This window comes from Apis mellifera, linkage group LG1, assembly GCF_003254395.2.
Source record: "Apis mellifera strain DH4 linkage group LG1, Amel_HAv3.1, whole genome shotgun sequence".
NCBI lineage: Eukaryota > Metazoa > Arthropoda > Insecta > Hymenoptera > Apidae > Apis > Apis mellifera.
In genome coordinates, this window is record NC_037638.1 from 10087725 (window position 1) to 10108465 (window position 20741).

General features: G+C 34.4%; 1 protein-coding gene across 13 annotated transcripts in view; it reads left to right on the plus strand.

Annotated features, from left to right (window-relative positions):
* Window positions 1–20741, plus strand: part of LOC412813 (zwei Ig domain protein zig-8) — a 244744-nt gene that overhangs the window by 148036 nt on the left and 75967 nt on the right. For 5 of the 13 annotated variants that reach the window (XM_026441059.1, XM_016917021.2, XM_026441067.1 and 2 more), the window contains one exon: window positions 19455–19653. The exons of the other annotated variants lie outside the window; for them this stretch is intronic. The gene's annotated coding sequence lies outside the window, so the exon portion shown is untranslated. The remainder of the gene's footprint in view (window positions 1–19454; window positions 19654–20741) is intronic. 13 annotated transcript variants of the gene reach the window in all.

Genomic DNA, 20741 nt, shown 5'->3' on the forward strand with positions numbered 1-20741 from the left:
CAGAGGGCGCTCGAGAGGGATCAATGGGGGACCATGGCCTGTGGGGATGGCCACTAGATTCGATAAGAATTTCAGATTACGCGTTCAATTTCGGTCGGAAACGAAGGTATAGAGTTGGAATTAATTCTTCCGGGTAACTAAGTTTCTGTACTATAGCTTTTCATTAAAATAGCACAGCTGGAGCCGGAGTAGCGCTGCACGAAAGGTGATTGCAGCGCGTGGCGAAAGCACGAGTTAGGTGAAAACAATCGGAATTAATCCTTAGGTCGGAGATTGTTTCAATGGAGGAAAAATTAATGAAAGATCCTTTTTTCAAGTCGCGAAACATGAAGCGAATGAAAATTTGATTGCTCGTTAAAACAAGTACTAATTGGCAAATTTATCTTTTTTTTTTTTTTTTTTTTTTTTAACATTGTTGATTGAACAATCTCCGTTAATTAACACGACTGTGTAATGTTCGAATGCAAATTGGAAAGTTTGTTTGTGTCGTTTTATTCTTATAGTTTAAAGGAATTATTTATCTAATTAAAGCGTAAGTTAAAAAGCTGTTGATTCTCAACTCAAGATGGATTGTAGTTAACATAAATTACAATTGTTTCAATTTTCCAAATTAATTTTCCAACTAAATCAATTAATTGTCGTAAATTACGTACGTACAATAATATCCAATTATAAAAACAATTTAAAAAAAAAAGAACAAATATTTTAATACAAACAAATTCGTTCCAAATTGCACGGATTGAAATATATGAAATAATATTTTCGCCTAGATCTATCGAAATAAGAATTATTTATTCACAAATTTGATTCGAAAAGAATCAAAGAGAATTTCAAACATTTTCAATTCTCAAAATTCTTTGAAGCAATCTTCTGTTCATCTCGACAACAACCGCAAAGTCCCCGGAACAACAACCGAGAAAATAACCGATATCGATTTCGCAGTAACGAAATGGCCAATCAAAGTATCCGTGGAACCACCTGCACTCTTCGTGGCAACGAGGTTAATAGACGTTAAACACGATAGAAGCCTAATTACAACGATATATCACGATTATATTTTAGTTGAGATCCAGCTTACAACCGGCCATCGCCATGAATGCGAAACGCAATGATGTTCCGGACGTTGGTTAAACAAACCTATGGTTGGTTACGGCGTTGCATAATACGACGTATCTCACGAGATATTTATTATTTATTATATTTATAATATGACGAGATTGATTTCGATTCCATCCAATATGGGCCATTTCGTCGATTTATCATTCCATGATATCCGATTTATTGGATCTGATTTATAAAGGCGAGGTGGAAACCGATGACATGATTTTTGTATTTCTGAAATAGCGTTCAATTACATTGAAAAAAGAAGATAATTATTTACAAAAAGATATCAGTTTTCGATCTTGCCAAGGCTCGAATAACGTTGAAAATTTTACTTGATGCTCGTTACGTTCGTCGAGAAGTTATTATATTTTCAATCCTCGACTCGAAGCAACTTTACGAGAGTCTGGATTTACAAGAACATTGCCAATTTTGAAACAAAAGGAGTTCTTTCGAATCTTGAACTTTTGGAACTTTGTTAATAAATCAATTTTGTAATTAAATAATATAATTCCACGAATGGATTGAAGCTTTTGTTGGATACTTGATTCATAATGGAAAACTTATGTGATTTAAAAAGAAAGAAAAAAATGATTATTATAAAGACTTAAAAAAAAAAAAAAAGAGAATGAAAATGAAGATTAAGAATGAAAATTAATTCGATTCGAAGAAAAGATAACGAAATGAGTATCCTTAATTATATTTACTTGTTGAATGGTGTAGAACAAAGGAAACTGAGAGTGTGATTTTTAATTTAAAGAAGAGTGGAATCGTTCGTTTCTTCCTAGCTGAAAAATTTCCACTTAAAACTTGTACCAAGAATGTTAACTCGCACCGAGTTCACTCAAGATAATGAAAAATTGGAGAGCGTGTTGTTGAACAAGTTAATTGGGAAATTAGGTACGACCGTAGCTCTTTGTGAAAATATTTAACTTTATGAAAAATACAATTCATTAGCATTCTTTTCTTAAAAACCCATTAACAATGCAAATATTTTACTCGTGCCAAATTACTGTAAACTCGTCGTGTTATATTTAAGCCTTTGCAGACTCCCTTCGATATTCTCGAAACAAATCGAAGATATTTTCTCTGATTGTAAATCAGAGATTTAAATATTTACGGGTAAACGTTATTTCAATAAAAATTCACACCATTAATTAGAAATTGCATATATTTAGAACTTAATTTAACTCGATTCGATTCTTTTTCAAGGAAATAAATTTGCTCTGCCATTCGTCCGTAAAGGATTAAACTTTCCTCTATCAATCATGGTCGCGCCACGAACGATTAATGAATTGGTCGACTTCCGGTTTTCTACGGATCCCTCGATATTCGCGCAATAATTCACGAAACACATCTTTGATTCGCAGCCGGTTTAATTGGACTGACGATTAATTGTGACCTGTCGAATGCCCGATCCGTGATTGGAAATTCCATCATCAGACGAAAACTCGTGACACGATCCATGATTTACGACCGATCGATCGATTATTCCTTCTTTTTTTTCACTTTTTTTTTATTTTTCTTTTTTTTTTTTTTATCGACGAAGATTACACGTCGCAACAGCGTCGTGTAACGAAAATGGAAATAAATTTGAATATTAAATGAGCTTTGATTAACAAGCAAAAAGTGATAATTGATTAAAAATTTTCGATCAAAGCACGGTTGAAAATAAATATTAATGACGAAGGAAGGCGTAAATAATCTTTGTTGGAAACGTGAAACGAATAACTGTCATGGAAACTTCATCAACGGGGATATTTATAATATCCGGATATTGAATTGAATTTTTTTTTTTTTTTTAATATATTTGATATCTTATACAATTTTTTTTTTTACTGGAAAATAATGGAAGAGGAAATGTAATTTTTGAAATGATAATTGAGCAGACTGCTGGATGTTGTGCAAATTTTTAATGAGATCTGCATTCTCGTTAAAATTACGTTTTTCCATAATTTTATGGCAATTACTTCCTTCCTTAATGTAACAATATTTCATTACATACTATTCTCGTATTATTCGATACTTGTTCATCAACTTGTTCCATTACTCCTATTTAGCATAATTTTATTATTTAATATATTTTCATTATAATTTTTAAAATCGATATCGCAAGGAATAAAGGAAAACACTTGTTCGTAAAAAACAGATTTGAAAGAGTACAAACATCTTAGAAATTTTCCAGTAATTTGCAAATTCGTCTCATTTTTACTCATTCCAATATTCCATTCTGACTATTATTACAATTACAATTAAAAAACTAATTTCCCACACACATCAAATACACACAAACATCTTCGACAATATTTTATTACAATCGTTAGATCGAAAATTCATCGCAAAGAATGAAGGAAACGTTTTCATCGATCTCCTTCCACGTTCTTTTTGGTCAAAATCCAAAAAGAAATCCCCTCCATCTTCTTCGATCGCGCATTATCTCGAACTCTGCCACGAGTTTCGAAGAAGTGGCCAACAGTTCGAGCTTTGATACTTGTAAAACGTTTTTCTTTACCGATCCTTGCGATTCGAAAGTACAAATTGCAAGAGGAGAACAGAAGCATCTCCCTTCCCTCCATTAAACCTCTGCATTTCGAGGTTTCGTAACGTTTCTCTAAACATTCGAAATCATCGGCTTGCATCCGTGGCGTGATTACTGGCGTGGTTCTCCGAGGTTGGCCTGATTCAAGGAAAACGTAAGGGCTCGAACGGGGTCGAGATTCAAAGGGACAATCGGCAACTTGTTTGTTCGTTGGAAAATTTTATAGGTGAATTAGCTTTATACTTGGATAATAATTCAGCGCACGGTTAAAAGCGCTTAAGAGCGCGGGGAGTGGATAGTATTTCAAGAGTTAAGTTCTCGACTCTGCAGAGGGCGCAATGTGTCTCTTAAATGGCGCCTCGCATTCGATTAATTTCAATGGAGGAGATTTAGGTTAGGAGCGCAGATACTGCGAGGTATATAATGGTAAATATGACGTGTTCGCAGAATCTGCACGGTGGAACATCGATTATTCGAAGGATAGGCAATGAATTAAGTTGAGAATGGACGATTTGATAATGTCGAGTAATCAGTGAAAAATATGTGATCAAATGTTTGAGAGTCGTTTGGATGAACGTTCAAACTCGAATATTATATCAATTGTTTTATCTAAGGAAGCATTTACGAGTTTAAAGTGTGAAAAATATTGATGGAACTTTTGAAGAAAGTTGGACAAAGGAAGGAATTGTTGTAACAAGAATCAATTAAATTAATTAATAGTGATAATTTTCAATAAACTTATAAATATCAACAATCTCAATAGGTAGCTATATATATTTGCATATATTAATTTCCAGCTTCTATCTTATTAAACGTTGGAATAATTTCTGTGTTTGATAGATGTTGTATTAGGAATTTAATCGTGATGAAAATTGATTGTAATTGTAAGGATGAATAGATTTAGCGTTTTATGGAGCACCTATCGATATAAATATAGGCATAAACAGTATCAATAATTATTACATCCTGAAAACTATGTGAGAACAATTTGTCGATAATGCTCCCTTTAACGAAATTAATACACTTTGAGTTTGTATCGAGAAATTACTGGTTGCCGTGAAGTTGTTATTAATTTTCGAATTTTATGCTTCCTTCTTCGACAAGCGAACTATTCCGTTCGCCTGTTAAACTATTTCCCCGATACGCAAAATAATTCCTCCCACCTGATTGATGCGTTATACATAAATTACACTTTACGGTCGACGGTTGATGTTAATTTCATAATATATGGATGTGCTCGCACACATTCCGGTTCCCATGCTTGTTAGCATTAAAATTACTGGGCCATGCCAGCAATTAAAAGACGGTTCATTAAATGGTAAGTAGTAAGTATTAAATTGTACTTGGTAACATTTCATCAATTTAATACCGATTCGTGTGATATATAATTAAACCGTGAAATCGGTAAATTGTAACAGCTCGCGATGCGAAAATTTCAAACATGGACAAGAAGGAAGGATAACAAGTAATAATACTTCGGCTTCACGAATTATCTCGACGTAGAAAGAAACTTTACGATCGTATTTTCGGATAATTTTTAATTTTATTAGTTAGATAAATCATTGTGCAAGAAATAATTCAGAAAATATAAAGATTCAAACAATATCCTATTTGATGTAAAATTATAAAAGAGATGTCATCTTCTGGAATGGATTATACAGAGATAAAAAATTAATGAACAAACAGAAGATCATATTTTCGGATAATTCCTAATTTTATTAGTTAGATAAATCATTGTACAAGAAATAATTCAGAAAATATAAAGATTCAAACAATATCCTATTTGATGTAAAATTATAAAAGAGATGTCATCTTCTGGAATGGATTATACAGAGATAAAAAATTAATGAACAAACAGAAGATCATATTTTCGGATAATTCCTAATTTTATTAGTTAGATAAATCATTGTACAAGAAATAATTCAGAAAATATAAAGATTCAAACAATATCCTATTTGATGTAAAATTATAAAAGAGATGTCATTTTCTGGAATGGATTATACAGAGATAAAAAATTAATGAACAAACAGAAGATTTATTTATTGATTAATGAAATCTAGAACAAAATTCCAAGTCGAGAAACAACTTATCAACAACAAATCTTTGAAAAAGTTATTCAGAATGGGTCAACTATTCGAACAGAAGTGCGAAGCAAAGGAATTCACTCTGTGAATGTGCATAATCAGAATCATAGCGTGAAACATTTATTGGTTAAGAGGCTGGCCTCTTCTACGATTGAAACGAGTCATTAAAAAAAACTGGTGAATCCGCGTAATACCGAAAATAATAATGAAGAGTAGATCACGAAATTGCTTAACCATTGTGAAAAGGGGAACGAGTCTCTCATTCTTTCTTCGAGTCGAGTAGCGAGGAAAGGCGAACATTCACCTCATTTCCCATCGTCCCATCGTCGTTTCGGTTTTTTCCAACGGGTGCATTATAATTCTCTCTCTCTCTTTCAACCCCTTCCTCAACCCTCTATCCAAAGAGCGGCGAGAAATAACGAGAATGTAATTTTCCGGGACTCGTATCATCATCATCATCATCGACAGGACACAGTTTCTTCTACTATTCTCTTCTCTCTTCCTCGCGATGAATCGCGATTGTTCCTCCTTGTTCGTTCCTCGTGTCTCGCGTCGAGGATGCCAGCTCGCTTCGTTACCGCAAATTTTTCCTGTTTTTCCGCCCCTGCAGTTTCTTTTCCTGTTTCTTCGACCTGTTTTCAGGGAGGACGATGTAGCGTTTTCTTTTTTCGCGGTGGAATTTTTCACGCTGGATTTTTTGGGTCTGGTTAGAGAATGTTTTCTTTGGAATACGTTAGGTGTGTGCAAGTGGGATAAGGGAATGAATAGTGGGTAATCTTGGAAGATAAAATAGAATTTTTAGAAATGGATGGTTTTAGTATTATTGTTATTATTTTTCTTTTTTTTATGTAGAGTGTTAATGTGTTCGAATATAAAAATGTTAGGCTTGTTCGTTAAATTATTAGGGAGTTCAATTTTTAGAATTGTCTCATTCTACTTTATGATGGAAAAAATAATACGTGTTATAGATAATTTCTACAGGATCTTTGCGAATTTTTATTGTTTAATCATATGTCGTTCATACTGATAATCTTATTTTTGGAAAATAGTATAAATTATAAAAAAAATATTCGATTTACAAAATAACATGAATCTAAATTTAATTTTTTTTAAATACACAACTGTTATTCATAAAATATAATTAATATATGAGATACAAAGCTTAAAAAATATATATATATATATATAATTTCATTCGATCAAGATTTTAATCAGAGTAAGGATATTAAATTAAAAGAGCAAATTATGTCATAATACAAGTTTGCTGAACGAATGTTAGAAGTAATACAAATCCAAAGATTAATATATTCTGTCTCAAGGAACAGCATCTCATCCATCCTCCAACGGATAATGCTTAAATCAAGTTATAATTTATCCGTACACCATTGTTCAGAAAATGCTCGCTTCCAGTTGGAGATATACTCTAATTTTCCCGCATCGCTTACGAAATCACACTGTGGTTACAAAAGCAATCATATCAATCCCCTAAGGATGTTGCATTATTCATGGAACAAGTACAAATCACGAGATATATTTGTTTCGTGATGAAATTTATATTACTACTTACAATAATTTAATTAAAATATTAAAAATTTATCAGCCATTAATTTCAACTAATTAAATATACGATCAGATGATACAAATGGATAATTAATGCTGTGTAACTGAAAATTCGTGTTGATAATTTGATCCGGACAAACATTAGGTTGTTTTGAAAGCTGGCTAATAGAGATTGATTTGCTTACAGATTTGTGTATACATTTGCGTCGAGGATCTATACGATTAACTATTAAAATTCGCAATTCAATAAAGCTGCAATTGCAATAAACTATTAACTGTGGTAAATTGAAGCAGTAGAAAATTTAAAGAAAATAAATAGGAGTGCTGAAACACTTATATTCGTAACTCTACAATGTATTATTATTTTGGAGTCCACAAACGAACCATTCATTCAAAAAATCCTCGCATTCACGAAAAACTTTATTTTAAAACTTACGACGAACAATTATGCATCAATCAGGAATAGAAACTCCACATTAAAGTCCAATTACTTTTTGATCTCTGCAATGATGATTACCGATTACACTTCTTTTATTCACAATTCAAATGAAAGAAAAGATTATTATGAACGGAAATGTTACATCGTGACAAATTCCAAGAATCCCGACAAACAATTCCCAAAGACGACACACGGAGGAGGATCCCTTCCAACTATTATACTCCTCGACATTACAACCACGTTCGTAATTAGTCAACAAATACGAACCGTGATTCAATTAACCAACGAACACCGAGTTAGACTCGTCGACAAGTTTCGTCGTTAACCGATAAACGTTTTATCGCCCCGGGCTTTTGATTGCAACCCAGTCCCCTCCCCAAAAGGGATATCCGCGCTATTGAGAACACGTTTGAGGGAGCGCAAAGCGTCGACGGATTAATACCCTTTTGAAGAGGTATACGTGTACTATATAAGAAGATTTTGAAATAAGTTGGCAGAGAACGCGTAGAGAAAATACGATTCTAGAAAAATGGGGGAAAAATTGAGACGTCGAAACGTCTCTTTTCTTGCTTTGCATCGATATTTCAATCGAGATTCAAGGCATTCATCCATAACGGTTAAGACGGTGAATCGAGCGACCTATATTTTTTCCTCGAAGTGGATAGATGGCTTCCAGGAATCGCTTGTCTGGAATTTAGGATAGGTCAGTGAGACGAGAAGGACCGGGTAAGCGACGAGGATGACGATAGAATTTGATTAAAAATTACCCTTTCCTTTACAGGACGATATCTCGGTAACCGGAAGTCGTATCGAGATAATTGGAAAAGCGTCTCAAAGAGCATGGTTTCACGCTTCCGATGATCGTTGACTCGAAGTTAATGTCTTCTGACTCGTAGCAGTTCAAAGTTCTGCTAATTTTAATACGATTTTAAAATAAATTTGTGATAATTTATTCATCGATAATTAAAAATAACATCAGAAGTCTCTTTTTCCATTGAAAATCATCGAAATTTTTGCATTATCAACTTCTGCATTTATTTTGAGTTTTGAATAAGATCTACGTTCATCCAATTCTATCTGTGAAACGATATAACGTAATTTCTAAGATCGTGCAAAAGTGCATGCTTGCTATAAAATGACAGATATTAACGATTTCAATCAGTTTGAAGTTTACCATCTAATGTGATGAGAGAGGATAGGCTAGATAATCTAAAGTGCCCGATTGGATCATGCTTTCATGATTATCAGATGTACAGATGATACGAGTGGCTTACAAATTTGTGGTTGTCAATTGCTCGTTGAGTGTAATGGGAGCGGATATAGGTCAAAGTAATTAGCGTGTTTGATTGTATCCCGTTTAATATGCAGATGTTGTTTCTGGCGCTGTGGATGAATTTTATTGGCAAAGGAAACCTGGAATATCTAAAAAAGAAAAAAAAAATTCCGATTTATTTGAAATTTCCCAAGATTTCTAGATCGATCGACCGTCTAAACGGAGTTATTGATCTGATTTTAACGTTGCTTCAACAATTTCGATCCTTCAACGTGTGGAAACGTGATCATAAATATTTACGCGTATTTTTCTTGTTTCGTTTGACGTTTTATGAAAACACGTAAATCTACGATTTACATTAAATTTGCGCGCCACTTTATTTGCATATCAATTCGAAGCAACATATGGAATGTTGTTTTTTAAATAAGTACTTTTCACATTTAATTTTGTTTTAATGCGTTTTATTTATCTTATAAAGGGGAAAAATTGAAAATATTAAAATATTATATTAAAAGATGTATAATACGATATAAGTGTTTTGGATAAATCACACTGTTTCTGTGCCCAGATACATACAATATCTGATAAATACAACAAATAGAAAAGATAAATTTTTTTATCCACTGATAAATATAATAATTCGAAAACAACAGACACGAGATCAGGCAGATTTTCACAGATCGATTAATATCTTTTAATGAAAAATCAAAATATAAAAAAAATATATTCAACTTTATTAAATTATCCCAATTTTTCCCTCCAATTAAATCCCAATCAATCATCATCGATCAAACTCCTGCAAAATTAACTTTCAACACGAATTATTTCTCCTCCGTGGAGTAACGAAAAGGGAGCGAGGAATTACGTGGTTCAAATATTTCCACGGAAGGGGAAAATATAACAATCGTCGTGTTCCAATTATTTTAGCGAAGCACGTGCAAACACGCCAATTATTATCAATTCGCTCGCGAAAATCAAGCGTCTGGCGGATTTCTAGGTAACGTTGGATAAATATTTACCCCTGCGGGGAACGGGTTGCAGAAACGGTTTAATAAGAAAATACGAATACGTACATATAACTTCTAATTTACACGATGTTACATCGAATCATCGATAACTGGCTCGTCTGGTGTACACAAACTGGCCCGTTCGTTAGCCCGACTCTACACCTATTTAAAATATCCACCCCCTTCTCCTCCGTCTTCTTGCACCCACCTCGAACGAGCTTCGGCAATTTAATATTCGTCCACGTTGCCTTAATATTCAGTGGACGGATATTAGCACGTAGAAAGATGGGGGATGACGAGCTTCAAGACGGATTTGCTTCCGTCCGTGGTAGCTGGCCAGAGAATTTTCTTGTGAATTTTCCACGTTTCCCGGATTCCAATGGAGAGATATTAAGATGGAAAAATTCGTTGTTTATGTGGTAATTGATCTCTTGGGATTCGATTCTCATGGAACGAAGGATTGAAATATTTTTGTGTAATTTTATACGATCGTAAATAATTAAAAGAGAGAAATAGCAGATATTAAAGAATACGAAAATTATACACAATTCTAGTAGTAGATACTAGTATTAGCAGTAAGAAATTTAAATTAATGAGCACTTAAATAACAATCAAAGAAATGAGATTCTTTTTTCTTATCTTGTCAATTTTGTTTTCCTTTTAATACGAATACAAGGTGCTGATTTTAATAAAATTATTCTCTGTTAGATACATCATGTAAGAATATTTTATATTCCAAATTATTCCTTTAAATATTACTTTTGGGAAGATATGATTGATGTATCCATGTGATTGAGATTGAACAACAAAAAGATAGAATGGAGGAGAAAAAATTGTGCTTGGATGACTTGGAAAAATGCAGGAAATGCTATGGGTGCAAGATGATACGTGACAAGATTGTACAAAGTTTGAAACTATCAAGATTTTGAGTATCGTTGATAAAATTGAATACAATTATTATAAATGGATATTTTGCTCAAATAGAAATATTTTTGAAATAATATTTAAATTTTTCAATGGAATAAAAATAAAACAAACAATTTCATTTTCATTCTATGAGTTTCTTTATAGATTTTCTTTTCTCTGTTCTATGTTCAATGAATTTGAAACGTGAAAAGAATATATTCGATCAAACATGAACACGCGTTTGACTGCGTGTAACACTTTTAAAACGGCAATTCCCAACGCACGAGATTGTAAACAAAAGTGGAACGAACTTTGGTTACATACGTTGACAATTGCATTTAGAAAGCTCGCTCTGCGACCAAATATGTTTCACCGAACTGCATTTGCGTTTTAGCCGGATTTGCACAGCATACATTTCGAAACGTTATCGCACAAAAGGGAGGGGACTTACATGTACACCTTCAACAAACACTGTATGTAACAGATTCAACGTATTATAATCGACATGAAATCAAAGAACGTTAAATTCTGAAGGAATATCATCCTTGGATTTACCAATTCCCTCTCTTCATTTTTTCGAAAAATTATCTCCAATAACTCACCTTTTGTGATCAAATCCATCAAAATTAATATGCAAATCTTTTATTTGCATATATATATATATATATACTTTGACATCGACGATCATTCCTTCTGCGATAATTGGAGAATAATCTTCGAGAATAATCCAATAAAGTTACGTATCGATGCAATGCTACAATTAAGAACAAATATAAAGATCTACTAGAGAAACTCAACAACACCATCTAGCGGATTCGTACATTTATTTAAAAACTAAACCATTGCTTTCTCTCTGAATCCATCCACTGTCTAAAAACTATCTCCCCAATCTCATTTCGAAGATGATCATTGACCGATATTTTTAAAGGCCGTATATTAATAACGAACGAAAAGAAAAGAGTGATGATCGATGCATTCGCAGCACCAAACATCCAATGATTTATACGTGTTTGCTTTCGCTTGTGTTTGTCCCTCCAAGTCAGTTGATCGTACATTTTGTCCCGATCGATGCAATCTACCGATTCCATGCTTCCAATACCGCGTGTCTCCACACTCCTCGACACTTAAATTCTTCCAATATCCTCAACTCAATATATTCTCACTGTGGTATAGCAATCGTTAATTCGATTATTCGAAATTAACGAAGCGTTTTAATATTTCGTGAAACGCGGACGATGAACTGGCACACACCGAGTCTGACCACGAGCTTCCAATTCTGGCCAGCGTGCAATTCGAGGCCATGAAACGAGGCGATAGGCATGCAATTGGAGGAGGAAGAGGGGAGGTTGTTGAAATATATACCTGTCCATTTTTCTCCCGACCAGAGGGATTTTTTTTTTTATCGCGACCCCTGGGTTCCGCCAGATACCTCGACCGCGTTCTGTATAGTTTTTACCAGAATTATTTGGTACATTGGTTTATTCCTTTCTCCCTCTCTCTCTCTGTCTCTTTCTCTCTCTTTTATTCGCGTGTGGTGGCACGCTTTGTGATCAACGTCGAAATCACCGCGCGTGAATTTCAACGCGGTATCGGCTGTCACTTGGTCGACAGAGAATCGACGATGAACCGATCAAATTTATTATTTTCGCGGGAAAAGCGGAACAGGTGGATGTTTCAAAGCGGGATCCGAGAGTAGATTGTGGTTATTTGCCAGACGATTGTTCCTTCCGTTATACGAAACAGTTATCCGATTGTTTTCACGCGTTCGCCTGAAGTTTGAAACGTATCTATGCATGTATATATATATAAATTTGAAACTATTTGAAATTCATAGATGATTAGACGGGTATTATTATTATTTATATAATGTGTGAATTGGGTTTAAAATGGGACATCACGAAAATGTTGGGACAAATTGGAGAAGCAGTTTAAAATAACGTTTTCGTTTGCAAGAACTTTTAAGTGTTATTATTATTAATGAAAGTAGTGTTGGGTATATGCTGTGATCGAGCACGAACAAGTCCAAATAATATATCTCGAAGAAGATTAAAAATTGTAAGTAATTTTAATTTTTGTGGAAGTGTTTGTTGGTGATATTGTAAGATGAATTATTTCACGCGTATTTTAGATAATTTTTTCTAATTCAATATTTTCTAATGACTCATGGGAATTTTTTCGTTTGTCAGTTGATATGAACGTGGAATAATTTATCGATGATGAAATCGCGTTTAATTTATGAACTTTATGAGGAGAGGGACCAACTTTAAATCATTGCCATACTTACTATTCTCAATTAGGTATGATTATCTTGCATCAAATTACTCGGCACTGTCATAAATTACGAATAATGAGTTTAATACTGGAATTAAAAAGAATAGGTTCATCTATCACAGCTTGTCGTGCTTATCTACTTATTATAACAATCATTTTTGCTTCCAATTTTTTTTTTTTTTTAGTATCTTCTTACTTTTCGTCTAAAATTTATCCATTGTGAATTGTTTAATATTCAAGTTACTTGCATTAAATGTTAATTATTTAGAAATGTGCAATTTGAAATTTTAATGCGATTCAAAAAGAGATTCGTACAAAACATTTTATCATAAACATTTACATCTCTCTAATTTAATTTTCGTTATTGTATTTGATATACACATATCTTGTAAATAATATATTTTTAATACAGGAATACGTGATTTTCATTACACAAAAAATTAATAATATCGAAATACCTGATAGTATTCCTATAAAATATACATTTGCACCAAAATATACAGTCTAATAAACTTAAAATAAGAGTAATCTATCCCCTAAATCTTCTTCAATTCCATCAAAATCACAGCACTCCGAATTTCAATCCCTGATGCGACCAACAATGGTGCCAAGACCCCTTTCATCATCAGAAAAGAAAAGACAAAACATATTTCAAAAATCACAGACAGGATTTTCCAGGTCAAAGGATCTGAGAGATTTGAAAGATTCGAGGAAAAGATTCTGAAAAAAGAAGGAGTCGATTAATATGACTATTATTTAACAACTGGATGTCATATATCTGATATCAAATGATGCAATAATAATACCAATAGTCATGAAAAAGAAAAATCGAGAGATTTTATCCGATAATCCTGATCACAGATGATGAAACGTATCCAAAAATAAGAATGTATTAATCTCAGTATATTTTAACAAGATATACCTTGCTCATACAAGTTTCTTTCTTTATATTTTCTCCAAATTTTCCTCATAGTTTCTCTGATAATAACGAACGAAGAACGAGCAATCAAGATCCAAACCCACGATCTCTCAACTCCCAAAGAATCCCAACGTGTAACGGAATAATAAACAGAGGCTCTGTGTAATTTAGAAAATTTAGAAAATCCTTCCAAGATAAAAAATTGTGCCGAATTTAGAAAATCCTTCCAAGATAAAAAATGTTATGTTCGATTAATTGATAATCCAAACCGAGTGGTTATTATAACAAACCGCGTGTAATTAATTTACGATAGACGCGCGTTACACGAGATAACGCCGCTCGTATTTATTGATTAGGATTTACATCATTGGCCGTGGTCGAATTAATTACGTTTGAAGTGGTCGAGAGCCACGCGTCCACGGCTTGGGATGCAATTAAACGACACGGTTGATTAGCCATGAACCTGGGAGGGATGGGGGGAGATCAGGCGAAGTTTCGCTCGATGGTTTTAACAGTCGAGAGGCTCGATTGAGCGCAACGCGAAGGCGTGATCGTAGAAAATTTGTTCTGCGCCGCTGTATCGGCCCGTTCCATTGTTGGCCCGTTCCAAAGAATTGGAATTGCTGGAATTATTTACGCTCGCGCGATGGACCAAGTAAATGAAACGTGGCACGTGATTTTATTTCTTTTTACTCTCTTCGAGACTTTTATTTACTCCTCCTTTCCAGACACGCGAGATGTGTGTTTACGCAGATGAAGGATTTACGAGCTTATTTTCGAGGATAAATATTTATGGAATTTTTATTTTGTATCTCTGCGATAAGAGATAAGAATATAATGGAAATATTACTTAACAATACAGACGATCTACTTTATATTCTTGAACGAAGAACAAAGAAAGAGAAAAGAAGTCAACGAGAGAGAGGTTATGAGGTCTGAAATTTTATCCATCCCTTAATTAAAAATCGATTCCACTTGCTTCTCCATTTGACGAATCCTTGAAATTCGTTTTCATCGCGTGCATTCGCAGGCAACGCCCCATTCCAAGAGGAAAAAGCATCAGGTGGAAGCGGAACGACGTTTCCCTTTCCAATTTCAAACTATTTCATATTCAGAGGGTGCTCGTATGATATTCAGAGACATTAGCATGTAAAGGGTGTACCAAGGAAGGAAAAGTGGAGAAGGGTGGCGAGGGGCGACGCTTGGGGAACACACTGGTAGCAACCATCCAGCTGTACTGTAATAATCCTATTAGAGACGGAGGATGGGGTTACATCATGGCTGTACCGCCCATTTATTCGATCAGATTCAACCTTCAGAGTTGTGTTTTCTAAAGGGAAGGAAAAAAAGAATGATTGTGACAGTTAATTAAAAGTATGTGGAATGCATGGAATGTTGTGATCTTGTCCTATTTTTGGAAAACTTCGAATACAAAGATCGTTCAAAGAAATGTAATTACAATTTGGAAGACATTTAATGTTCGAAATTTTTTTTTTTTGTTTGAATGCTGTAACATTTATAATATTTATAATACATAAATTCAAGAATGATTGTGACAGTTAATTAAAAGTACATGAAATGTATGGAATGTTGTCCACGTGATCCTGTCCTACTTTTTGAAAACTTCGAATACAAAGATTGTTCAAAGATGGAAAATGTAATTACAATTTGGAAGAAATTTAATGTAATTACGAATATTCGTTTGTTTGAATGCTGTAACATTTATAATATTTATAATACATAAATTCAAGAATGATTGTGACAGTTAATTAAAAGTATGTGGAATGCATGGAATGTTGTCCACGTGATCCTGTCCTACTTTTTGAAAACTTCGAATATAAAGATTGTTCAAAGATGGAAAATGTAATTACAATTTGGAAGAAATTTAATGTAATTACGAATATTTGTTTATTGGAATGTTGTAACATTTACAATTCAAATACAGTAAGTGACGTTCATCATATATATAATAGGTCTGTACTATTTATTCTATTTTTCTGATTTCAGAAGACTGATTCCACTTACTTAACTGATCGTTTTATTTTTCTTCTACTTGTTCCTTAAATTATACTAATTGTGTCTCCATAATTAATATTATTCGTTCAATTACAATTTTAAGATCATACCATAATACTATATTCTATCACATTTGACTCGTGTCTGGAAATTTTAAATTTATCATACTAAATCAAACGCAGTCTTCTCCTCGTTGAAGATAGTTTAAGTTTCTCCCCTCGAAAACTCGATTCCCTTGCATCAAGTAGGTAGATGGTCGATGATCAGAAATGGTGAAAAAATCGCGGGGTAAACTGTTTTCCATCCGATTTTGATCCAGAGCGATCTGCCATCCGCGAATAGGAACGGAGATCCCGAAATTTATGGTTTTTCATTTCTTGGCTCGGTTCGGACGTGTTGCTTGGCCCGGACGTGACAAACATATTCAAAGAGGGGGAGGAGAGGGGGGCAACATTCGTGATTTTAAGAGGAACAACACGCTGTAATCCGGACCCACGGATTCGGCTGGTGTAAGCTTCGGCTTCTCGTAACACGTGGCGCAGGATTTCATATCGTGTTCCAAACATGCATCCCCGTGATTCTCTTTCCCCTCGAATACTCAGCTACGTGCCGAGACGAGAAAAGTTATACCCGTTTCTTAGTTGGAATATTAGAGTACGGTTTAGTGATAGAATTTTGTACCAGAAAGATTTCTAGAAAGTAATATTCTCTCTCTCTTTCTTTCTCTCTGGGATTTCTTATTCCAAAGTGATTGTGGAACTTTTTCAAGAAGTAGTAAGAAAGGATTTTTTTCATACAAATATTTGTGTAGTTGAAAGTTAACATCTGTCTATAAGTATCAATTTTTTGGCGTTAATATAAAAATATAAGTGATTTCGAACATTATTGATGAATGATATTGAGAAAGCGAGAAGAGAAAGAGGGATGAGAAAGAGAAAATATAAATTGATAGAGAAGAAACGAGGTAAAACGATTCGTTTGATACATGCAAATTTATTAAATCCTCGCATCCAACCGGGATGGATGTTAGTCAAAATTATTCCAACCCTCGTAAAATGATGAACACGATCTGAAAGGATGTGATCTTCAAATTTTGTTATTAAGTTTGTTCCCCTACGTCGGTTGAATTTACATACTAGTTGAAGTTTCCAACTATGTAAACCAGCCTAATCAACGTTGAATATCTCAAATTGGTGAAGAAAATTTATTCGAAAATTATTCGTGCCCGACCTGTATCGATCATTCCAATCCATCAATTTCGTATATAACATTTTTCGTATAATGCAAAAATCATATTTTTCTAAATAAATAAATACGCAATTAATTTTAAAATAGGCAACGACAAGCGGGTCCAATTATAACTGATTCCTCGAGCGTTCCCTCGAGATCGTGGCCACGATACAAGCATCTCGTTAATTATCCTTTAGCAACGCAGTCCTCGAAACCATGACTCCTCGGTCAATGATCATAATTGGAGTTGCGCGGAGTTCGAGGGAATAAGAAGCGAAGTGCGACGAAGTGAACGTGGCGAATTATAATCGCAACGATGTCTCTGGAAGATCTGCTGCTTTCCCTTGGGCTGCCTCTTCCTTTCGAGGAATGCAAAGGAATATCGACGACGAGAGTCGAATCGGCATTGTTCACACGAAATCGATGTCTACGTGACTGAACACGAAAGAAATCGTTCCACTTCCCCTTTAACGACAAAGAAGATGACTCTTTCGTCTTACTTCGAGACGGTTGATACAATTGTTGAAATCAACGATCGTTCACAAAGATGGAGGGATGAATTAATTTCCGGATAGAAAACTCTTGGATATCAGACTGATTAATCGAGAATAAGTTAACTGTAAATCCTTTGGTTGGAACGAAGGGAATCTGATTGAAGATTGTCGATTGATTTTCGTGAACTGGGCATACATATATATATATGTACGATGGAAGGAGTTTGATTGGATAGATGGCGTGACTGAGTTAAGGGGATTAAATTATGTTTGGAGAAAGGAGATTCATCGTGGTGAAAAGTTTCATTGATAACGAGATAAAGAGGATGGGAAAAAATGAACGAGAGAAATTTGCTGGGATTTAGGTGAAATGTAAAATGTAAATGTGGAACGAAATTTAAAACGGTAATGAGATGTGGAGATAGGGAAGGACATTGGAATCTTGAAAGAATTTCACGAGTTAGATACTCGTTTCGTATATATACTATAAATCTCGGATTAAATTTTCTCTTCCTTCTTTTTTCTCATGGCATATAGAAGAACGCATTTAACTTATTTTTTTTATGGAAATAGAAATTTAAATGATAAAAAAATTGTTCATTTCTATTGCAAATGAAGCCAAATTCTTAATTCGACTATTGATTTATGTAAAATTTTTGAAAATAATATCAATCAATGTTTAATTCAATTATGCCTTTTTATCAATATAACTGTCTCCAAAATTCTACTAATAATTTTTACATATATATAGAACACGTACGTCATAATAGAAATTGAGAATAATAGGAATCCTTTTTCAGTGAACTAACAATTTCATTACATTTAATGTCGATCGACACGTGTCATCTCAATTCCAAATTAAATTTTATTCTTCCCTCCACCGTAATAAAAAAAAAACGTTGTGATAGCATAATTATCTGAACTATTTTTTCCTTTTACCCCGCATGATTTCCAAACAAAAACCAGATGAAACCAATTCCCTACGAACGGAAGAAATGAAGTAATCCGCGGGAAACGTCTGGTCGCTTCTCCTATCTCCTCCTTACATGCGTAACAGGATTATTGGCCGATTCCATGTCCCGTGGAAAGTTGGTCGAGGAAGAGAGGGAGCAGCTGGCAGCTCCCTTGGGAGGTCGAGCGAAAGCAATTGCTCTCTCCGCACCCGCGTCTCATTTCTGCTCGAACCGCGACCGTGACGAAGAGAAATTCGGACTCGGCTCGTGGGTAAAGTTATTATCCTTGTGGAAAAGGGGGAAGAATAGTGGAACGGCGAGGGCGGAAGGAAAGGAGAAAAATAAATAAAGAAAGGTTTTTGAAAAATTCTTGGCGCTGAATAACGCCGCCTAGTTTGAATCTAGTTAAATTTTCCCTGAGTGGAAAATTGCGAGGATGATTTGTGCGGCGTATCCTTGCTTTAGAATTCGGAGAGTGTGTGAGTATGAGAGGAGAAAATGTTATAATATAATGTAAATATAAAATGATTACGTTATTTGGATTAATTAGAATAATTTGTATACTTGAAACAATCGAATGATTGAAAAATAATTCTTTTCGAATCGTTGATGATAAATCTTGCCATTTTTCAATCGAGAAATAACAAGATACATTTTTACAGGTCGAACAAAGATCGAACGAACGTTTTGATGTTGTACACGAAGAGAGTGAGGCATTTTACGAAATATAAAATAAACTCGGTGGATATTTTTCTCGAAACAACACGCTTCTGGATGGGAAACAGTGTTATTTACAGTCTTAGAGCAACTTAACCGATACGGTTTTGCGTTGGAACCTTAGGCTGGAAGTGACTTAGAGAGGTAAGTTTGAGAAACATTGAAAATTGTGGCGACACGACACGAAATTGTCGGTTGAAAGTTTCTTGAAGATGGTCTTGGATAAACTTAAATTGCTTAAACAATTTCAGAAAGCGTGGTAGACTTTGTTGTTACTGCTACTAATTGTCCATTTTTCAGTCCTCATTCTCTTCCGAAAATATATTTCTATCTATCAATAAAATTAACAGAATTGAACGTAGATAAGATAATTTTAACAATACGCTAGTAAAATTAAAATTTGACAAATTTTGGAAAAAAGGGGAAAGATTTGATTCGATGGAATCGATTAATTTAATGTAAATGTTTCGTCGCTGCTATTGTCACTCAAATCTCATCTCTCTTCCGAAAGACGTTGTATTGCCCAACGAAGTACTCGAGACAATGAACTAATCACTACTGAATTATCAATGCAATGCACTTTACTCAAGTTCTCATTAATCGAAAAGTATCTACGGGAGGAGTAAACGAATTTCTCTCTTCAATTCAATTTAACTCCTTACATCTAATAATTACATGCTCTATAAAATGTTAATCTTCCATCCAATTATCCAACACGTTATCCAGCATCCTCATATAATTGATAATTCCACGATCAAGGAAGCATAAACTCTCCCACTATTCCACGATCGACAAACGATTAACTTTAAAATTAATTTAAACCCGCCACAGAACTCGTTTTTTATCCCAAAGCAACTGGCGAAGGGTTGAAGACCGTTCACGCAACTTTCACCCAGCGAGGAGAAAAAAAAAAAAGAAAGAAAGAAAGAAAAAGCCGGGAACAAGCCGACCAGATTCCAATCAATTGTCCCCCTCCGGATGCAAGCGTTTAATTGCATCGCGGATAAAAGCGGCAGCTCCACGGAGCAAAAAGCAAGATTAATCGGGATCCGTTCACGCGATTTATCAACCTCCCTGTATTCGACTTCGTGCTCAATTTCTCCCGGCAAAACGGATCTCGAACGTTCCTCCGTCGTTTTCTTACAACCATTCTTGCGTTCGAGGATCCTCCAATCAACGTTCGAGGATCTTGGACAAAGATCGTTTCGCACCGCAGAATTTGAACTTTCGAG